This window comes from Chrysemys picta, chromosome 17, assembly GCF_011386835.1.
Source record: "Chrysemys picta bellii isolate R12L10 chromosome 17, ASM1138683v2, whole genome shotgun sequence".
NCBI lineage: Eukaryota > Metazoa > Chordata > Testudines > Emydidae > Chrysemys > Chrysemys picta.
In genome coordinates, this window is record NC_088807.1 from 10,278,365 (window position 1) to 10,299,892 (window position 21,528).

The 21,528-nt window shown below is 39.8% G+C and overlaps 1 long non-coding RNA gene across 3 annotated transcripts in view; it reads left to right on the forward strand.

Annotated features, from left to right (window-relative positions):
• LOC101936326 (uncharacterized) overlaps nt 1-20,740 on the forward strand; it is a 44,326-nt gene extending 23,586 nt beyond the window's left edge. Inside the window, exons 8-10 of one of the 3 annotated variants that reach the window (XR_010593428.1) lie at nt 10,604-10,666; nt 17,917-17,945; nt 20,093-20,740. This is a non-coding gene — a long non-coding RNA (uncharacterized LOC101936326). Of the gene's footprint in view, nt 1-10,603; nt 10,731-17,916; nt 17,946-20,092 lie in introns of those variants that run through there. The other 2 variants (XR_010593427.1, XR_010593426.1) reach the window with 2 other exon arrangements.
• The last annotated feature ends 788 nt before the right edge of the window (nt 20,741-21,528 follow it).

Here is a 21,528-nt window from a genome sequence, read left to right on the forward strand (position 1 = left end):
CTTTGAGGTCGGGGGAGTTAAAGACACACACTTCTGTCAGACTTCTGGAGCGTTGGAGCCCCTCCAAGCCCTGTCACCCTGGACAGGGTGTTCCCCTGAGGGACGCAGGGAGGAATTTCTTATTTTCTCCCCCATGTTTTTGGGCTGGTAGTGAGAAGTCTTTCCATTGCAATTCCTTGTCTATGGGGCTTGATGGAGCAAGAGAAGGGAGTCAAGTGGCAGATCCAACATGGATTGGCTCCTTCCTATCATAGCACTGAAATGAAAGGGCTGAAGGCTTCAGTGCATTCCTTATGTGCATCATCAGACGAGGTAAAACCAGACACTCCTGCTCTTAGCAAAAGATGAAAAGGTGATGGGCTGTGTTAGAAGGTGGGGACACATTCTTTACCTTTTCACGGGATGCCCTCCAGCCTCACCTTACAAGAGCTAGGACAAATGGAAAACTTCTCATTACAAAAAATGTTTAAATGCGATGTTTTTAAAAACTCAAACCTTCTTTCATGAAAAGCTTTTTGATTCATTGTTTCAGTGAACAGAACACTATTTTTCAAACAGTTTCAGTTTTGAAGAATCAGCATTTTTCAACTAAGACCATTTCTTTGAAAACATTCCTAATCAGCTCTAATTTCCAGTCTGACATTGTGTAATTTCAGCTTCCATTGGATTACATTATGCCTGACTACCAAAGCAGAAAAAAGTAACTTTGAATTGGTTCTTCTTCAATACAGTTCTATTAATCTAACAATACTAGTAAAATATTTATAAAGACCTGTGCAGGGCTCACTGTTAGAAGTGTGGGAGAAAAAATATTTTTTCCTAATAATCCTTTAATTAATCTAATTTCTTATGTTTGCACTTCAGAAAGATGCAGTGTGTAGCATCTCTAAAGCAGTGACAATATTCAGAATTTCCTTTATTGCAGTGACAGAATTTATTGAGGTGTTTTACAGTAGGGAGATGAGTCTGGTTTGGACACTTGCAACATCATTGGTGTGAGGTATCAGATTGGAAGCTTTTTGGGAGAGGCGGAATATCTGTTAGCTAACCCAACTGAAATTCACAAGGTGTGTGCAGTAAAAAAATATTTTTTTCTTTGCAGATGAGCGTGAAATAGAACTGAGTAAGTGTGTGTTGATTCTTTGAATGTAAAAGTTATTTCAATTCCGTGGTGGAAAAGTGATGCAAATAGAAATGAAGTTCTTACAATTAGAAATAAGGAAACTGAAGGATCTTTGTTGTTAGAATATTATTTTGATAAAATTTGCTAGGATGGACAGATGAATGCTACAGATCAATTTCTGCTTCCATTTGTGTGAAAGTCTCTCCTATGCAAATAGGCTATCTGTCACTTACAGCTAGGGTGACCAGATGAGAGGAAGAAAATATCAGGACAAATGGGGGGGGAGGGTGTCCGCAGGCGGAGCAAAAAAAAATAAGTGCTGGCGGAGCGAAATATCGGGACGTTTGGTCACCCTACTTACAGCCCACACATGCCTTCAAAATAGGGCATATGTGAGAATCTTGTGCTGAAGAGTCCAGTATTTGCTCATTTCCAGGGATGAATTTTACCCCAAATAAATCCTTACATGTCTGTGAATATAGAGGGAGTTAGGCCCTGACAATGTAGTCAAATGCTTTTCTTTTTGAGGAAGACCCCAGAAAGAAAAGGGTTTTTTTTGCCAATTTATTTTTTTGGTGTGTGCCAAAAATGAATTCTTTGAAGTCTGAAACTATTTGCCAAAACTGTGTTGCATTCTACCAATAGTTTCAGTTGGGGAGAAAATTTTCAAAAGATTTGAAATGTTTTGTTTTGAGTGTTTTTTTGTCAAAATATTTCATTTCTAAAAACTCAAAATATTTCAGTTCAACTTTCTGATTTGAAATGCTATCTTGTTTCCAAGTTTGGCCAATAAAAAAAAAATGGAGAAAAAACATCAAAAATGGCTGAAGCAAAAAGAAAAACTCAAGAAAAAAATCAGTTTGTGTCAACTGAAGCAGTTTGATTAATTCAAATTAACATTTTTTCATTTTTTTTTTGTTTCACAAAAAATTGTTTTTGTTTTGAATTGAAACAGATTGATTTCCTGGATATTTTCCAATCTGAAAAATCCATTATTCACCCAGCTCTACTCAGAAAGCTTTTTATGCAGTCCTCCCACCACTAGAGGGGGATTGAGTGCCCAACTGAGTAGGTGCATGTTACACATCTCTCCGTATAGCTACCACCATGGTCTTGGAGCCACAGGTAGGGGTGTGGGGGGAACTTTGTCCCACTTTAGTGGCTGGTCCACTGCTGCAGTGTCCTGATTGTTTTACTGCTATAGCTCATGCTGAAAGTCCAGGCCTCAAATGTCATTCTTGGCCCATGTGAGAGTGTTATTATGGGCTATTTTTTATTTACGTTTTATTTTCAGTCTAATTATGAGCACACACTACCAATAATAGAGACCTGGTCTTTTTAATTACCTGAAAAGTGCCATACACACATCCCTGTGGTAATATACAACGTTATTTTTAAATACTAATTTTTTTCAAAATAAACCTCATAGAATATAGTTTTATTTAACACGTTAATAAAATATCCTGGTCATTGTAATTATTAATTAGTATTAATTATAATTATTTATTATTATTTTATTTAGTGCCAGGATGCGGAGTTTGTTGCTGGCAGAATCTGGGTAAGTTCAAGTGTCTTTTATACACAGGTTATAGTATATCTTCGTTTGCAGACACACAGGGCAGGACTCTGGTCTCCATAGTGTATGTACCTCATTGACAGCACATTCTGGGATAGATCTTATTCAGCTAATCAGCAGAGTAAAGGGGTCATAGGAGATTACACTTTCTGCCCCCCTTGCATACGGCATGGACCTGGGGCAGGCCAGCGTGCAGCTGCTCACGGCAAATGAAAGTTGAATGAATAAATAAGAGTATTCACATTGGAAACTACAGCTGGCTAAAAATTACTGCATCCAAACATTTTTCAAATAAACATGGCATTTTGGATTTCTTGATGAAACATGCAAAGCCAAATTCAGTTTTCAGATGTTTTTAGGTTTATTTAATTTTCTTCTACTTTTCTCCCCACCCCCTCTTTCCCCATCCCCTTTCTGAGGGAGATAAAGTGGAGGGAAACAAACATTTTTCATCTCTTTTCAATCTTTTTTTGTTTGAAAATTCCACTAAAAAGTCAAACAAAACAATGACTTATTTTCATGTTTTTAAAAATTTTTTACAGAAAAGAATTACCATTGTTTGATTAGCTCTGCTGAAAACCTGATTATAAGGAGAACTAGGAAACAAACAAACAAAGTACTCCAGCACTGGATTTCTTCTTCTTTTAGGATGAAGTGCGCCCTATGAATAGTGTCTGGATAAAACCTTCCATGAGGGGGTCAGTGCTGACAAAAAGTAGATGGTGCTAGCCAGAAGTGAAACCTCAGTGCAGCCTCCATCAGCCTGCCTTCTGGATAATGCATTGGAGAGGTTATTCATGGAAATGCCTTAGGGCAAATTTTCCAGTAGCAAAAAGGGTCCAGATCTTTGAATGGCTATGCCTAGGAATAGCAGGTTGCAATTGGCAGGTGATATACTGCTGTATACAGCATTGTTTAGACCATTACTCGGTAGTGTGTCCAGTTCTGGTGTCCAAAGGATGTTGAAAAAGAGAACAATTCCAAAACATTTTGTGTCCCATCAGGTTAAGATATGAAATCTGGCCTAGCCAAATTTGATGGGAGACTGCTGTGCCATGTGTGAGAATGGGACTCAGTATCTCTTTCCCTTAGGTGAATGGTACAAGGGGTGTGAAAGGGGCAGTGTCTCTTCAGAAGGGAGTGCCCCATGTTCCTTTAATGTCTATAGCCCAGATGTGAAAGACATTTAAGCAGATGCTTTCCCTTACTCACATGCATAATCCCATTGAAGAAGTCAAACAGATTACACATGTGCTTAGGTTACAAAGTAGCAGCCGTGTTAGTCTGTATCCACAAAAAGAATAGGAGTACTTGTGGCACCTTAGAGACTAACAAATTTATTTCAGCATAAGCTTTTGTGGGCTACAGCTCACTTCTTCAGATGCATATAGTGGAACCTATGCATCTGAAGAAATGAGCTGTAGCCCACGAAAGCTTATGCTGAAATAAATTTGTTAGTCTCTAAGGTGCCACAAGTACTACTGTTCTTTTTACGTGTGCTTAGGATGACCAGATGTCCTGATTTTATAGGGACAGTCACAAATGTTGGGTCTTTTTCTCATATAGGCTCCTATTACCCGTCCACCCCCGTCCCGATTTTTCACATTTGTTGTCTGGTTACCCTACATGTGCTCTAAGCTAAAGAGGTGCTTTAAATCCTTTCTGACCTGGGACTGTAGCTGGTGAGAAATAGAGCTGATTGTTTTGGACTCAGTTTTGTTATGGGCAGCGTCTGAGCCGATCTCTGCCACGTTCGGGGTTTGCTTTCTGAAGGGAAAAATAGATTTTATATTTTCCCTCATTGATTTTTAGCATCAGAGAGTTGAAAAGAAAAAGTTGAAAAGATCAGTGCTACAGCCTTATTCCTGCTCTCATTGGGTGAAAAATCTCCCCTGTAGAATGGGTTATTCAGCACTTAAATCCCATGTAGCTCTTCAAAATAGGGCAAAAGTGTGTACCTTGTGCTGCACATATCTAGTCCTTCTCTCTCTCCAGGGATGAATTTCACCTTAAATCAGTCATAACATGTCTGTGCATATAGGAGGAGTGAGGCCTGGATATTGTGTCATCAATTATATGATTTGCAATTTGTTATTGACTTTAATAATGAAAGTAACAACATGCCCTTTGAGATCATGTGGGTGGGTGTCCTGCTGTCAAAATATACACCATTACTCTTTCTCAATTTCCCCCCCTATACCTTTTAGTAATCTCCCCTCCACCCCCTCTTTGAGGTCGGGAGAGTTAAAGACACGCACTTCTGTCAGGCTTCTGGGGTGTTGGAGCCCCTCCAAGCCCTGTCACCCTGGCCAGGGTGTTCCCCTGAAGGGCCCAGGCAGGAATTTCTTCTTCTCTCCCCCATGTTTTTGGGCTGGTAGTGAGAAGTCTTTCTATTGCAAATCCTAGTCTATGGGGCTTGGTGGAGCAAGAGAGGGGAGTCGAGTAGCATAGCCAACATGGATTGGCTCCTTCCTAGCATAGCACTGAAGTGAAAGGGATGAAGTCTTCAGCATATTCCTTATGTGCATCATCAGAAGAGGTAAAACCAGACACTCCTGCGCTTAGCAAAAGAGGAAAAGGTGGTGGGCTGTTTTAGAAGGTGGGGACCCATTCTTTACCTTTTCATGGGATGCCCTCCAGCCTCACCTTACAAGAGCTAGGACAAATGTTTTCAAACTTTATCATATGCCAAACAGCTCTTTATCAAAGTATCCTCTTTTAAAAAATTCTATTAGTAGTAGTAGGTCTGGGTTGGTTTTCCTGTTCCATTAGGACAAATGGAAAACTTCTTTTTACAAAAAATGTTTAAATGGGATATTTTTAAAAACTCAAACCTTCTTTCATGAAAAGCTTTTTTGATTCATTGTGTCAGTGAACAGAACACTATTTTTCAAAGTTTCAGTTTTGAAGAATCAGCATTTTTCAACTAAGACCATTTCTTTGAAAACATTCCTAATCAGCTCTAATTTCCAGTCTGACATTGTCTAATTTCAACTACCATTGGATCATGTTATGCCTTTCTCTGCTAATGGACTCTTCAATCTGGCAGAGGAAGGTATAAATGGATCTAGGGCTACAAGCTGAAGCTAGACACATTCAGACTGGAAATAAGAAGTACATTTTTAATGGTGAGGGTAATTAACCATTGGAAAAAATTACCAAGGGTCTCCAGGAATTACTTTGGGGAAGTTCTGTGCCCTGTCTTGTCCCAGGATTCAGGATATATAATCACAATGGTTTCTTCTGGCATTGGAATCTAGGAATCTGCCGTGGTATACAAGTACCATTGACTTTGATTTGTGCATTTTACTATTTCTCTACTTACAATATTTTTTTATAAATTACCAAACTTTGTTTTGGTTTTGGTTATTACATTATTTCTCTATGCTATGGAGACAAAATTGGAAGTACATGGTTAAACACATGGTTTTCTTTTTAAGGAAGACTCCAGCAAGAAAAAGGTTTTTATATACAAGTTTATATATATATAACACGTTTATATACATATAATTCTTTTTCTTGATGGAGTCTTCCTTAAAAAGAAAACCATGTGTATATATATTGTTGTTGCCCCAAAATGAATTCTTTGGAGTCTGAAACTATTTGCCAAAATTGTATTGCATTTCATCAATAGTTTCAGTTGGGGAGAAAATTTTCAAAAGATTTGAAATGTTTTGTTGTGAGTGTTTTATTTCAAAATATTTCATTTTTAAAAAGTCAAAATGTTTCAGTTCAACTTTCTGATTTGAAATGCTATTTTGTTTCCAAGTTTGGCTAATAAAAAAAATGGTAAAAGAACTTTATAAATGGTTGAATGAAAAAGAAAAACTCAAGAAAAAAATCAGTTTGTGTCAACAGAAGCAGTTTGGTTCATTCAATCTGACATTTTTTCTAGTTTTTTTGACTTGACAAAAAAAATATATTTTTGTTTTGAATTGAAACAGATGGTTTTCCTGGATTTTTTCCAATCCAAAAAATCCATTATTCACCCAGCTCTACTCAGAAAGCTCTTTATGTAGCCCAGCCACCACTAGAGGGGGATATAGTGCCCCACTGAGTAGTTGTGTGTTACATTGTCTCTCTGTATAGCTACCACCATGGTCTTGGAGCCACAGGTAGGGGTGTGGGGGGAACTTTGTCCCACTTTAGTGGCTGGTCCACTACTGCAGTGTCATGATTGATTTACTGCTATAGCTCATGCTGACAGTCCTGGCCTCAAATCTCATTCTTGGCCCATGTGGGAGTGTTGTTATGGACTACTTTTTATTTACGTTTTATTTTCAGTCTAATTATGACCACACACTCCCAATAATAGACACTTCGTCTTTTTAATTAACTGAAAAATGCCATAAACACATCCCTGTGGTAATATACAACATTATTTTTAAATACTAATTTTTTTCAAAATAAACCTCATAGAAAATAGTTTTATTTAACACGTTAATAAAATATCCTGGTCATTGTAATTATTAATTAGTATTAATTATAATTATTTATTATTATTTTATTTAGTGCCAGGATGCGGAGTTTGTTGCTGGCAGCATCAGGGTAAGTTCAAGTGTCTTTTATACTCGGCTCTCTATGAGCTAAGATCAAGCGTAGTACCTGTTCTTATCAGTTTAATATCTTCGTTTGCAGACACACAGGGCAGGACTCTGGTCTCCATAGTGTATGTACCTCATTGACAGCACATTCTGGGATAGATCTTATTCAGCTAATCAGCAGAGTAAAGGGGTCATAGGAGATTCTCTTTTCTGCCCACCTTGCATACGGCATGGGCCTGGGGCAGGCCACAGTGCAGCTGCTCACAGCAAATGAAAGTTGAATTAATAAACAAGAGTATTCACATTGGAAACTACAGCTGGCCAAAAATACCTGCATCCAAACATTTTTCAACAAAAAATGGCATTTTGGATTTCTTGATGAAACATGCAAAGCCAAATTCAGTTTTCAGATGTTTTTAGGTTTATTTAATTTTCTTCTACTTTTCTCCCCATCCCCTTCTTCTCCCCCCCCCCCCGCTTTCTGAGGGAGATGAAATGGGGGGGAAACCAAATTTTTTCATCTCTTTTCAATCTTTTTTTGTTTGAAAATTCCACTAAAAAGTCAAACAAAACAATGACTTATTTGTGTGTTTTTAAAAATTTTTTACAGAAAAGAATTACCATTGTTTGACTAGCTCTGCTGAAAACCTGATTATAAGGAGAACTAGGAAACAAACAAACAAAGTACTCCAGCACTGGATTTCTTCTTCTTTTAGGATGAAGTGCACCCTATGAATAGTGTCTGGATAAAACCTTCCATGAGGGGTCAGTACTGACAAAAAGTAGATGGTGCTAGCCAGAAGTGAAACCTCAGTGCAGCCTCCATCAGCCTGCCTTCTGGATAATGCATTGGAGAGGTTATCCATGAAAACGCCTTAGGGTGAATTTTCCAGTAGCAAAAATGGTCCAGATCTTTGAATGGCTATGCCTAGGAATAGCAGGTTGCAATTGGTAGTGTGATAATACTGCTGTATACAGCATTGTTTAGACCATTACTGGGTACTGTGTCCATTTCTGGTGTCCAAAGGATGTTGAAAAAGAGAACAATTCCAAAACATTTTGTGTCCCATCAGGTTAAGGTATGAAATCCGGCCAAGCCAAATTTGATGGGAGACTGCTCTGCCACGTGTGAGATTGGGACTCAGTCCCTCTTTCCCTTAGGCACATGGTGCAAGGGGCGTGAAAGGGGCAGTGTCTCTTCAGAAGGGAGTGCCCCATGTTCCTTTAATCTCCATAGCCCAGATGTGAAAGACACTTAAGCAGATGCTTTACTTTACTCACAGGCATAGTCCCATTGAAGAAGTCAAACAGATTACCCATGTGCTCTAAACTAAAGGGGTGCTTTAAATTCTTTGCTGACCTGGGACTGTACCTGGTGAGAAATCGAGCTTATTGTTTTGGGCTCAGATTAGTTATGGGCAGCGTCTGAGCCGATCTCTGCCACATTCTGGGTTTGCTTTCTGAAGGCAAACATAGATTTTATATTTTCCCTCATTGATTTTTAGCACCAGAGAGAGTTGAAAAGAAAAAGTTGAAAAGATCGGTGCTACAGCCCCACTCCTGCTCTCATTGGGTGCAAAATTTTCCCTGTGGAATGGGTTATTAATCACTTAAATCCCAGCTAGCCCGTCAAAATAGGGCATAGATGTGTACCTTGTGCTGCACAGTTCTAGTCCTTCTCTCTGTCCAGGGATGAATTTCACCCTAAATCAGTCATAAGATGTCTGTGAATATAGGAAGAGTGAGGCCCTGACATTATGTCATCAAATATATGATTTGCAATTTGTCATTGACTTTAATAGTAAAAGTAACAACATGCCCTTTGTATGGGGGTGTCCTGCTGTCAAAATATACACCAGTACTCTTTCTGTTTCCCCCCCCTGTATATTTTAGTAATCTTCCCTCAATCCCCCTTTTAGGTCTGGGGAGTTAAAGACACACATTTCTGTCAGGCTTCTGGGGTGTTGGAGCCCCTCCAAGCCCTGTCACCCTGGCCATGGTGTTCCCCTGAGAGGTGCAGGAAGGAATTTCTTCTTCTCTCCCTCATGTGTTTGGGGGCTGGTAGTGAAATGTCTTTCCATTACAATTCCTGGTCTATGGGACTTGGTGGAGTTAGAGAGGGGAGTCGAGTAGCAGAGCCAATAAGCATCCTTCCTAGCATAGCACTGAGATGAAAGGGCTGAAGGCTTCAGCACATTCCTTATGTGCATCATCAGAACGTGTAAAACCAGACACTCCTGCGCTTAGCAAAAGGTAAAAAGGTGATGGGCTGTGTTAGAAGGTGGGGACCCATTCTTTACCTTTTCACGGGATGCCCTCCAGCCTCACCTTACAAGAGCTAGGACATATGTTTTCAAACTTTATCATATGCCAAACAGCTCTTTATCAAAGTATCCTCTTTTAAAAAATTCTATTAGTAGTAGTAGGTATGGGTTGGTTTTCCTGTTCCATTAGAATTTTCAACATTTCAAAACATTTTCCCATTCTGAAGCAGGATGCACAGTTGAAATCTTGAAATGTTTCACAAACCAAAGGCCTCCTATCCCAACCCAGTTCAGTTTAAGTCAATGAACACATATTAGTTTGAAATGTATTGTTTAGATTTTGAAATATTTTCTTTTTTAAACTTTGTTTTATATATACAATTACCTAAAATTCTAAACAAAAAAAATCTCTTGACGTTAAAATTCAAATTCAAAACTTCTAATTAAAAAATAATGAAATGGGATGTTTTAAAAAAAACTCAAACCTTTTATGAAAAGCTTTTTGATTCACTGTTTCTGTGAACAGAACACTATTTCTCAAACAGTTTCACTTTTGAAGAAATAGCATTTTTCAACTAAAGATCGTTTCTTTGAAAACATTCCCAACCAGCTGTAATTTCCAGTCTGTAATTTCAACTTCTATTGGATCATGTTATGCCTTTCTCTGCTAATGTGCTCTTCAATCTAGCAGAGAAAGGTGTAATATGATCTAGGGTTACAAGCTGAAGCTAGACACATTCAGACTGGAAATAAGAAGTACATTTTTAATGGTGAGGGTAATTAACCATTGGAAAAAATTACCAAGGGTCTCCAGGAATTTCTTTGGGGAAGTTCTGTGGCCTGTCTTGTCCCAGGATTAAGGATATATAATCACAATGGTTTCTTCTGGCATTGGAATCTAGGAATCTGCAGTGGTATACAAGTACCATTGGCTTAGATTCTTGCATTTTACGATTTCTGTACTTACAATATTTTTTTTTATAAATTACCAAACTTTGTCCTGGTTTTGCTTATTACATTATTTCTGTATGCTATGGAGACAAATTTGGAAGTACGGGGTTAAACACATGGTTTTCTTTTTGTTTTTGTTTTTCAGAAAGACTCCAGAGAGAAAACTGTTAAGTCCCATTGACTACTGTGTCTTGGAGGATGTCTGGTTGTGTAACATTTGGGAGATATGTTTTGGGAGACAAGAACAGTGATACAAGAGAGATTGATGATTGTGTTGATGAAAACAGACTAGCAGATGAGAGTGATGGATTGTGAGAGCAGTTTCCAAGGGAATACAAGGAGTTTGTAAAGTTTCCATGCTGAGAGAAGGTTTGGGATTTCCTCTTCATGAGTTGGGGTTTATTCAGAGGCCTGTCATGGCTGGCAGATCAGTCTGATTGGATGCTGAGCATGGGGATAACAGTTGGGAATGTGTGACAGTGGAGTATGTGGGGCGTTTCATATTGAAGGCTTCGGAAGTGGTTACAATGTAATATTTGTGAGTATTTGTTAACCCATTACACACACAAACACACACACACAAATGACTACCAAAGCAGAAAAAAGTAACTTTGAATTGGTTCTTCTGCAGTACGTTCTATTAAACTGACTATACCAGTAAAACATAAAATAAAAAGCTGTGAAGGGCTCATTGTTATTTTTTTCCTAATAATCTTTGCATTAATCTCATTTCTTGTGTTTGAACTCCAGAAAGAGGCAGTGTGTAGCATCTCTAAAGCAGTGACAATATTCAGAATTTCCTTTATTGAGCAGTTTTACAGTAGGAGGATAAGTCTGGTTTGAACTCTTGCAACATAACTGGTGCGAGGTATCAGATTAGAAGCTTTTTGGGAGTGGCGTAATATCTGCTAATTAACCCAACTGAAATTCACAAGGTGTGTGCATTATTTTTTTTTCTTTGCAGATGAACTCCAAACAAAACTGAGTAAGTGTGTGTTGATTCTTTGAATGTAAAAGTTAATTCAATTCCATGGCGGAAAAGTGATGCAAATAGAAATGAAGTTCTCACAGTTAGAAATAAGGGAACTGAAGTATCTTTGTTTTTGTTAGAATATTATTTTGATAAAATTTGCTAGGACAGACAGATGAATGCTACAGATCAATTCCTGCTCCCACTGGGTGAAAGTCTCTCCTATGCAATGGGATATGTGTCACTGATATCCCACACATCCCTTCAAAATAGGGCATATGTGAGTATCTTGTGCTGCAGAGTCCTAGCGCTTGTGTAAGCGGGGGAATGGTCCCGCTATTGTGGGGAACTTTCCTGGCTTCTGCACTACCCCGGTGAAATGGGCTAGTGAAAGGATCTGAGTCCTCACTCCCACTTCCTTTACCCAGAGGCCTCCCTACCCTCAAGGACTCCCCTTCCACTCTCCTGTCTGGCAGAGTCCTCGTAACCCCAACAAGGCTGGGCCCAGGATTCCTGGGGGGCTCGACCCCCAACCCTGCTGTGGTCACCCAGGACAGGGGTTAGGGTGTCCCCACTCCGGGGTACTCTCTTTGCATTGGACACTTCCCTGACCCACTGATCATTTCATACAATATTAAGCAAATACAATTTATTTAATCAGCAATTAATTTAAAAAGGAATAATGAAGAATGGGAAAGGTTAAAGGAAAACACATCACCCCGCTCTGTCGCAGGGAACATTACAAACTGTGTCTCTGGAATGTCAGGGCAGTTCACAGTCTGTTCCTTGTAGGTCCCAGGCCTCCTTCTCAGGCCCTGGCTGTGCTGCAGGGATGCTATGGGTTGGACACTTGCTCTGGCGGTGGCCACACACCTCCGGGCTTTGGGTGGTGGGACCCTTCTTCCCAGCGTCAGCCCCCTGTCAGGTTAAGATCCCCCTCCCAGTCTGGCCTGCAAGGACCCTTGGCTGGGGGTGTCTTTCTGCACTGGGCCCTTTGCCCAGGGTCCCCCCTTGGCTGGCCCCAGTTGCTCATCACATCTGGCTCCAGACTGCTCCAGCTCCAGCTCCATCCCCAGCTCCACTGTTCTAGCTCTGGCTCCACTCTGCCTCAGCACTGATACTGCTGCTCTGCCTCCAGCCCCCTGGGCTGCTTCTCTGGCCTCTCTGGCTCCGTGGCTCCAGCTCTGCTCCCAGCACAGGATCTGCTCTCCCTGGGCTGCTTTTCTAGCCCTCTGGCTGGCACAGCTCTGCTCCCCAGCTCAGCTTGGGACCCTGGTTTCACACGGAGGACGGGATCCACCCCGGCCTCCTGACTCCTGATTAGTCTGCCCACCCTGTCAATCAGGCTGACCTCGGACGTTGCCCTCTCGCCATTGTTCCTGGGGACTATCAGTCTCAAGGTCCTCATTTCCCAACGACCCTTCCCCTTTCTTTTAGTACTGGGAGCTAGCCAGCCAACAGAGCTTACACTTGCTCGCTGTCCAGAGATGAGTTTCACCCCAAATAAATCACATTGGCCAGGCCTCCGGGGTGCCCCTCCATGTCTTTGGGGGCTGGTAGAGAGGGAATGTCTTCACTTCCACTCCTGACCTTTTGGGGCTTGGTTGAGCTAGAGAGGGGAGAGGAGTAGCAGAGACAACATGGACTGGTGCCTTGAAATTTAATTGTAAATATGTTTACTAAAAAAGAAAATAAAAAAATAAAAAAAAGTTTTAAATTAAAATTTTAAAAAATCTGATTTAAATTAAAGAAGTCTGATTTTTTTAATTAAATCAATTATTTTTATGCACCCTGGGACATTTGTTATTGATGTAATTTCTGCTCCCATCTGTTTCTTTCTTATGGGAAGATTTTTTTTTAAAGTATCAAAGAAATTGTTCAAAATATTTTTGTTTCAGAGTGTAGGAAACATTTAACATATACCTGACATTCAAAAAGAGAGAGAAAAAAAAAGAAACAAACCAAAACCATGCATTGATAAATCAAAAATTAGCTTGTTTTTACAATATCAAACTCCTCATACAGACTTTGAAATGTATTAAAAGCCCATTGCCGTGGGTGGCGGGTGAACACCCTACCTCCCCCCCCCCTTCAGGATGTTTTTAAAAACTCAAACCTTCTTTTATGAAAAGATTCATTCTTTCAGTGAACAGAACACTATTTCTCAAACAGTTTCAGTTTTGAAGAATCAGCATTTTCCAACTAAAGACAAATTCTTAGAGAACATTCCCAATCAGCTCCAATTTCCAGTCTGACATTGTCAAATTTCAACTTCCATTGGATCATGTTATGCCTTTCTCTGTTAATGGGCCCTTCAATCTGGCAGAGGAAGGTATAACGTGATCTAGGGTTACAAACTGATGCTAGACAAATTCAGACTGGAAATAAGAAGTAAAATTTTAATGGTAAGGGTAATTAACCACTGGAAAAAATTACCAAAGGTCACTAGGAATTATTTGGGGAAGTTCTTGTCACCAATCTCATCCCAAGATTCAGGATATATAATCACAAAGGTTTCTTCTGGCATTGGAATCTAGGAACTGCAGTGGTATACAAATACCATTGGCTTTGATTCTTGCATTTTACTACTTCTGTACTGACAATAATTTATAAATTACCAAACATTGTCTTGGTTTTGGTTATTACATTATTTCTCAGAGGGGTAGCCGTGTTAGTCTGGATCTGTAAAAAGCAACAGAGGGTCCTGTGGCACCTTTGAGACTAACAGAAGTACTGGGAGCATAAGCTTTCGTGGGTAAGAAGTGAGGTTCTTACCCACGAAAGCTTATGCTCCCAGTACTTCTGTTAGTCTCAAAGGTGCCACAGGACCCTCTTTTGCTTTTTACATTATTTCTGTATGCTATGGAGACAAAATTGGAAGTACGTGGTTTTCTTTTTGTTTTTGTTTTTCAGGAAGAATCGAGACAGAAAAAGGTTAATTTCCATTGACTTCTATTGCTTGGAGGATGTCTGGTTGTGTAATATGTGGGGTAGACGTTTTGAGGGACAAGAACTGTGAATACAAGAGAGATTGATGATTGTCACTGTGTTAATGAAAAGAGACTAGCAGATGGGAGTGATGGGTTATGAGAGAAGTTTCCATGGAAGAGAAGGAGTCTTTAAAGTTTCCATACTGAGAGAAGGTTTGGGATTTCCTCTTCATGGGGTGGGGTTTATTCAGAGGCCTGTCATGGCTGGCAGATGAGTCTGATTGGATACTGAGCATGGGGATAACAGTTGGGAGTGTGTGAAGGTGGAATATGTGGGGTATTTCATAGTGAAGGCTTTGGAAGTGGTTACAATGTAATATTTGTGAATATTTGTTAACCCATTACATACACAAATACCACAGAGTGTAAGAAAAGATGACTACCAAAGCAGAAAAAAGTAGCTTTGAATTGGTTCTCCTTCAATATAGTTCTATTAAACTGACTATACTAGTAAAACCTCTGTAAAGAGCTGTGCAGGGCTCCCTGTTAGATGTTTGGGAGTAAAAATATTCTTTTCCTAATAATCTTTTAATTAATCTCATGTCTTGTGTTTGGACTCCAGAAAGAGGCAGTGTGTAGCATCTCTAAAGCAGTGACAATATTCAGAATTTCCTTTATTGCAGAGACAGGATTTATTGAGGAGTTTTACAGTAGGGGGCTGAGTCTGGTTTGGACTCTTCCAACATCATTGATGTGAGGTATCAGATTAGAAGCTTTTAGGGAGAGGCTCAATATCTGCTAGTTAACCCAACTGAAATTCACAAGGTGTGTGCATTATTTTTTTTTCTTTGCAGATGAACTCCAAGGAGAACTGAGTAAGTGTGTGTTGATTCTTTGAATATAAAAGTTAATTCAATTCCATGGTGGAAAAGTGATGCAAATAGAAATGAAGTTCTCACAATTAGAAATAAGGGAACTGAAGTATCTTTGTTTTTGTTAGAATATTATTTTGATAAAATTTTCTAGGACAGACAGACGAATGCTACAGATCAATTCCTGCTCCCATTGGGTGAAAATCTCTCCTATACAAATATGCTATCAGTCACTTATATCCCACACATCCCTTCAAAATAGGGCATATGTGAGTATCTTCTGCTGCAGAGTCCTAGCGCTTGTTCGCTGTCGAGGGATGAATTTAACCCCAAATAAATCCTTATGTGTCTGTGAATATAGAGAGAGTTAGGCCCTGAAAACGTGTCTCTAATTATGTGATTTGGAATTTGCCATTGATGTCAATAATGGCAGTAGGATCTGTGAGATGTGACTGTGCGTGGGTGTCCCACACTCAAAATATGAAATATTCTATTACCCTTGCTGATTTTTTGGTATATCAATTGTGTCTTCTCCACCACCACCACAACCACCCTCCTGCTTCCCTGAGATCTGGGGAGGACAAGACACACATTCCTGCAAAGCTTGAAGAGTGTAGGAGCCCCTCCAATGACTCTCACAGTGGCCAGGCCTGAGGGGTGCACGTGCATCTCTTTGGGGGCTGGTAGAGAGGGAATCTCTTCACTTCCACTCCTGACCTAAAGGGCTTGGTGGAGCTAGAGAGGGGAGAGAAGTAGCAGAGACCACATGGATTGGTGCATTGAAATTTAATTTTTAATATGTTTACTAAAAAAGAAAGTTTTAAATTTTAAAAAATCTTATTTAAATTAAGAATTCTGATTTTTATAATAAAATCATTGATTTTTATCCACTTGGGGCATTTGTTGTTCATGTAATTTCTGCTCCCATCTGTTTCTTTCTTATGAGAAGATTTTTTTTGAAGTATATAAGAAATTATTCAAAATATTTTTGTTTTACTGTGTGAAAAACATGAACATATACCTGATAGTAAAAAAGAGAAAAAATAATCAATAACCCCAAACCATGCATTTATAAATCAAAAAAAAGTTTGTTTTGGGGATATCAAACTCCTCATACAGATTTTGAAATGTATTAAAAGCCCATTGCCATGGGTGGGGGATGAACATCCCCCCCCCGCCCCGCCACCCTCACCCTCCAGGATGTTTAAAAACTCAAACCTTCATTTATGAAAAGCTTTTTGATTCATTGTTTCAGTGAACAGAACACTATTTCTCAACCTGTTTCAGTTTTGAAAAATCAGCATTTTCCAACTAAAGACAAATTCTTAGAGAACATTCCCAATCAGCTCCAATTTCCAGTCTGACATTGTCAAATTTCAACTTCCATTGGATCATGTTATGCCTTTCTCTGTTAATGGGCCCTTCAATCTGGCAGAGGAAGATATAACGTGATCTAGGGTTACAAGCTGAAGCTAGACAAATTCAGACTGGAAATAAGAAGTAAGATTTTAATGGTAAGGGTAATTAACGATTGGAAAAATTTATCAAAGGTCACTAGGAATTACTTTGGGGAAGTCTTGTCGCCTATCTCATCCCAGGATTAAGGATATATAATCACAATGGTTTCTTCTAGCATTGGAATCTAGGAATCTGCAGTGGTATACAAATACCATTGGCTTTGATTCCTGCATTTTACTATTCTGTACTGACAATATTTTATAAATTACCAAACATTGTCTTGGTTTTGGTTATTACAGTATTTCTGTATGCTATGGAGACAAAATTGGAAGTACATGGTTTTCTTTTTGTTTTTCAGGAAGAATCGAGACAGAAAAAGGTTAATTTCCATTGACTTCTATTGCTTGGAGGATGTCGGGTTGTGTAACATTTGGGAAATATGTTTTGGGAGACAAGAACAGTGATACAAGAGAGATGGATGATTGTCAGTGTGTTGATGAAAAGAGACTAGCAAACGGGAGTGATGGGTTGTGAGAACAGTCTCCATGAAAGAGAAGGAGTCTGTAGAGTTTCCTTGCTGAGAGAAGGTTTGGGATTTCCTCTTCATGGGGTGGGGTTTATTCAGAGGCCTGTCATGGCTGGCAGATGAGTCTGGTTGGATACTGACCATGAGAATAATAGTTGGGAGTGTGTGAAGGTGGAATATGTGGGGTATTTCATAGTGAAGGCTTCAGAAGTGGTTACAATGTAATATTTGTGAGTATTTGTTAACCCATTACACACACAAACACCACTGAGTGCAAGAAAAGATGACTACCAAAGCAGAAAAAAGTAGCTTTGAATTGGTTCTTCTTCAATATAGTTCTATTAAACTGACAATACTAGTAACACCTCTATAAAGAGCTGTGCAGGGCTCACTGTTAGAAGTAATGGGAGCACAAATATTCTTTTCCTAATACTCTTTTAATTAATCTCATGTCTTGTGTTTGGACTCCAGAAAGAGTTAGTGTGTAGCATCTCTAAAGCAGTGACAATATTCAGAATTTCCTTTATTGCAGAGACAGGATTTATTGAGGAGTTTTACAGTAGGGAGCTGAGTCTGGTTTGGACACTTGGAACATCATTGGTGTGAGGTATCAGATTAGAAGCTTTTAGGGAGAGGCGGAATATCTGTAGTTAACCCAACTGAAATTCACAAGGTGTGTGCATTATTTTTTTTTCTTTGCAGATGAACTCCAAGGAGAACTGAGTAAGTGTGTGTTGATTCTCTGATTGTAAAAGTTAATCCAATTCCATGGTAGAAAAGTGATGCAAATAGAAATGAAGTTCTCACAATTAGAAATAAGGACCTCTGTTTTTGTTAGAATACTATTTTGATAAAATTTGCTAGGATGGAGAGATGAATGCTACAGATCAATTCCTGCTCCCATTGCGTGAAAGTTTCTCCTATGCGAATGGGATATCTGTCACTTATATCCCACACATCCCTTCAAAATAGGGCATACGTGAGTATCTTCTGCTGTAGAGTCCTAGCACTTGCTCGCTGTCCAGGGATGAATTTCACCCCAAATAAATCCTTACATGTCTGTGAATATAGAGGGAGTTAGGCCCTGACAATGTGTCTCTAATTAAGTGATTCGCAATTTGCCATTGATGTCAATAATGGCAGTAGGATCATGTCCTCTGAGATAGTGACTGTGTGTGGGTGTCCCACACTCAAAATACTAAATATTCTTTTACCCTTGCTGATTTTTTGGTATATCAATTGTTTTCTCCACCACCACCCTCCTGCCCCCCCTTGAGGTCTGGGGAGGACAAGACACACACTCCTGCAAACTTGAAGATTGTGGGAGCCCCTCCAATGCCTCTCACAGTGGCCAGGCCTGAGGGGTGCACCTGCATGTCTTTGGGGGCTGATAGAGAGGGAATCTCTTCACTTCCACGCCTGACCTAAAGGGCTTGGTGGAGCTAGAGAGGGGAGAGGAGTAGCAGAGATGACATGGATTGGTGCCTTCCTTGCAGGCACAGTGATGAAAGAATCGAGGGCTTCAGGAGTGCTCCCACCTTTTTGGTACAGGGAGATGGGAAGGGAGAAGCCTTCTTCATTTGCTGAGAAAAGAGGTGGTCTCTCAATATGTGCAGCAGCTCTGATTGGCTGTAAGCCAAGGGAGTTGGGCAGGTAGCCAATCAGAGTGGGGTTACCATATAGAAACATCTGAAAACCTGTGGATTATGGGAAAATCCCATAGACTTGTCATATTAGAGGTCATCTGAAATCCCACAAAGCTGGCAGGTCTGAATTAATTTGACTTTGAAAGGTGTTGCCCAGTTGACATATCAGTAAATACAGGTACAACATTATCACACAAACATTTGATTAACTTCATTATCTTTGTGCAATTATATTTTTCTGTCTCATCCACTCTCCTCCCTCACCACTCTTAAACACACTCCCCTCTACATTATTTGTCTCTTGTATTCCTCTCCTATCTCCCTTGGTGCTGTAGCCCATTTTCATCTCTCTCATAGCAGGGAAGAGAGCAGCTCCAGGCAGAAATAATGCAGCTAGCCACATTCCCAGCATCACCACACATATTTTCTTGTGGTCTGCTGTCTCTGCTTGAGACTGAGGTATGAGTGAAGGATGCAACGGACCTGGTGACTCCATGAGAGCCAAATTCAGGGCCCAAAAGTGTACAATAACCACAGTGTGTTTATACCATTAATGTCTTTACTTTCTCTTTTCTGCACCAGTACATCATTCTGTATTTTGTCTGATGATCTCAGTATCTGCAGCGTAGTTGTAGCCATGTCGGCCCCAGGATATTAGCGAGACAAAGTGCGTGAAATTGGTCCAGTAAAAGATATTACCTCACCCACTTCGATCATCAGTTATCCTCAACCTGGGAGATTTCTGCTGCTAAAAGGAGGAAAATTGGCAGTAGATGCCTCTTTGAATTCAATGTCTGTTGTTTCTCACTTTCATTTCAGATTGGAGAAGGGCTCGAACTTATGCAGGTAACAGAATTCAGATCTCTCCTGGTAATCAGAAATAATCTTCATAGTTTATAAAGACTAGAAACAGAACATATTGCTATCACGGAGATAACAACTGGGGCTTTTCTCCATTTCCTCTCAGGCCTTACTCGTTCTGTTCTTTCAATCATTTAACTTATATCAGAATCTGGCACAATATATTTCAGTTTCAATAAGATAAACATTACAGGATCCCTCCCATTTCTGTGTAAAGTTCAATCAAATATCACATCTCTGAAATATTTCAGTGTAACCAAATTGCCAGAATAGAAGAAAACCCGTTATCCGTAGGCATTTTGCCTGAGTAAGGACAGCAGGAATTGGCCCATAAGCCATATCTCCCATGTTTCAGTTTATAAGACAATTAGACAAGGGTTTCTTAAATTTTCTCTTTGCAGATGACATCACTCTTAATCCAGGCACAGCCCACCCCAACCTCTCCATTGCTGAGGATAAGAAGAAATTTATTCATGAAGCTCAACCTCAAAAAGTTCCACCAACTCCAGAGAGGTTCGATTCGACTGTCTGTGTGCTGGGCTCTGAAGGATTCTCCTCTGGAAAGCACTATTGGGAGGTGGATGTCAGAAGCAGCAATGACTGGGACCTGGGAGTGGCCAGAAAATCCATACAGAGAAAAGGAAAACTTTCCCTGTCCCCTATAGAGGGATTCTGGGCTCTGGGTTTCAGTGGGAGAGATTACTGGGCAAAAACAGATCCATGGACTCGGGTCATGGTGCAGAAAAAGCCCAAGAAAATTGGAGTTTACCTTAGTTACCAAGAAATGCAGGTGACCTTTTTGAATGTAACTGACATGTCTGTGTTGTTCACATTTAATGATTGTTCATTCTCAGGAGATGTTTATCCATTCTTTAAAAACTCCCACAAAGAAACATCAATGAGAATTTGTTCTATAAGAGAAGATGAATGCACTTAAAGTGGCACTGCCACTCCTTTATCCCTATGTATCATAGAAATCAAGTTTCTCAGCAATGAATTTGAATTACATTTTACCTCTATATTATTGTGATGCCATCTCTAGAGCGGCACTGTAACTCATTTTATGGCTATGAACCTATGACATGAAGTTTCTCTCCAATATAATGTGAACTGTAGTTTTTACTCTGTACTTTGTGATCTGCCATCTTAATTACTTGCTTTCAACAACAAATGATTTTGTTTGTTACTTCTGACAAACACTGTTATTTGCCTAGGCTGTTAAGGAAAGGATATTTGTGTTGCAGAGAAATCAGCGCCCAAACGTAGGTTTTCAAGATTTCAAGATTTCCAAGAGCTCAGCTGCCAGTTACTCAGCATGAAGAGCCCCTTAGAAAATCTGACAATAACTGTCACAGTGGGAGCTGTTGGGTAGATATTAATGTGAAAACACCATCCTGTCTCACACATTCATTTTTATCTCAGAGACACAACATCACCAAACTTATAACATAACAAATTAAGGGCTTGTGACTGGCCTCTGTAGCTACATAGTGGGGAAAGGGAATATAAAATACCCCCCGTCCCTGTACACAGCCATGCAAGATTTACTGTCAGAGTTATAAGGCAGCTGCACTTCTGACCCATTTCCAGTCCCTCTGAGAGCTCCCACCCTTAGGTCTCTTGACCTTACCTGTCTCAGGGTGGAATCTCATGAGTCTTCAACTCTTAGACAGGGATGTGACTACAGTAACCTGGTCATACCATCCACTTACCACCCTTCAGTCCCATCTCAGACTGGGCACCTGCTTGATCCTCCTTTCAGGAAACTGTGACCAATGATACTGACCAAAAGCCTTTTAAAAACTAA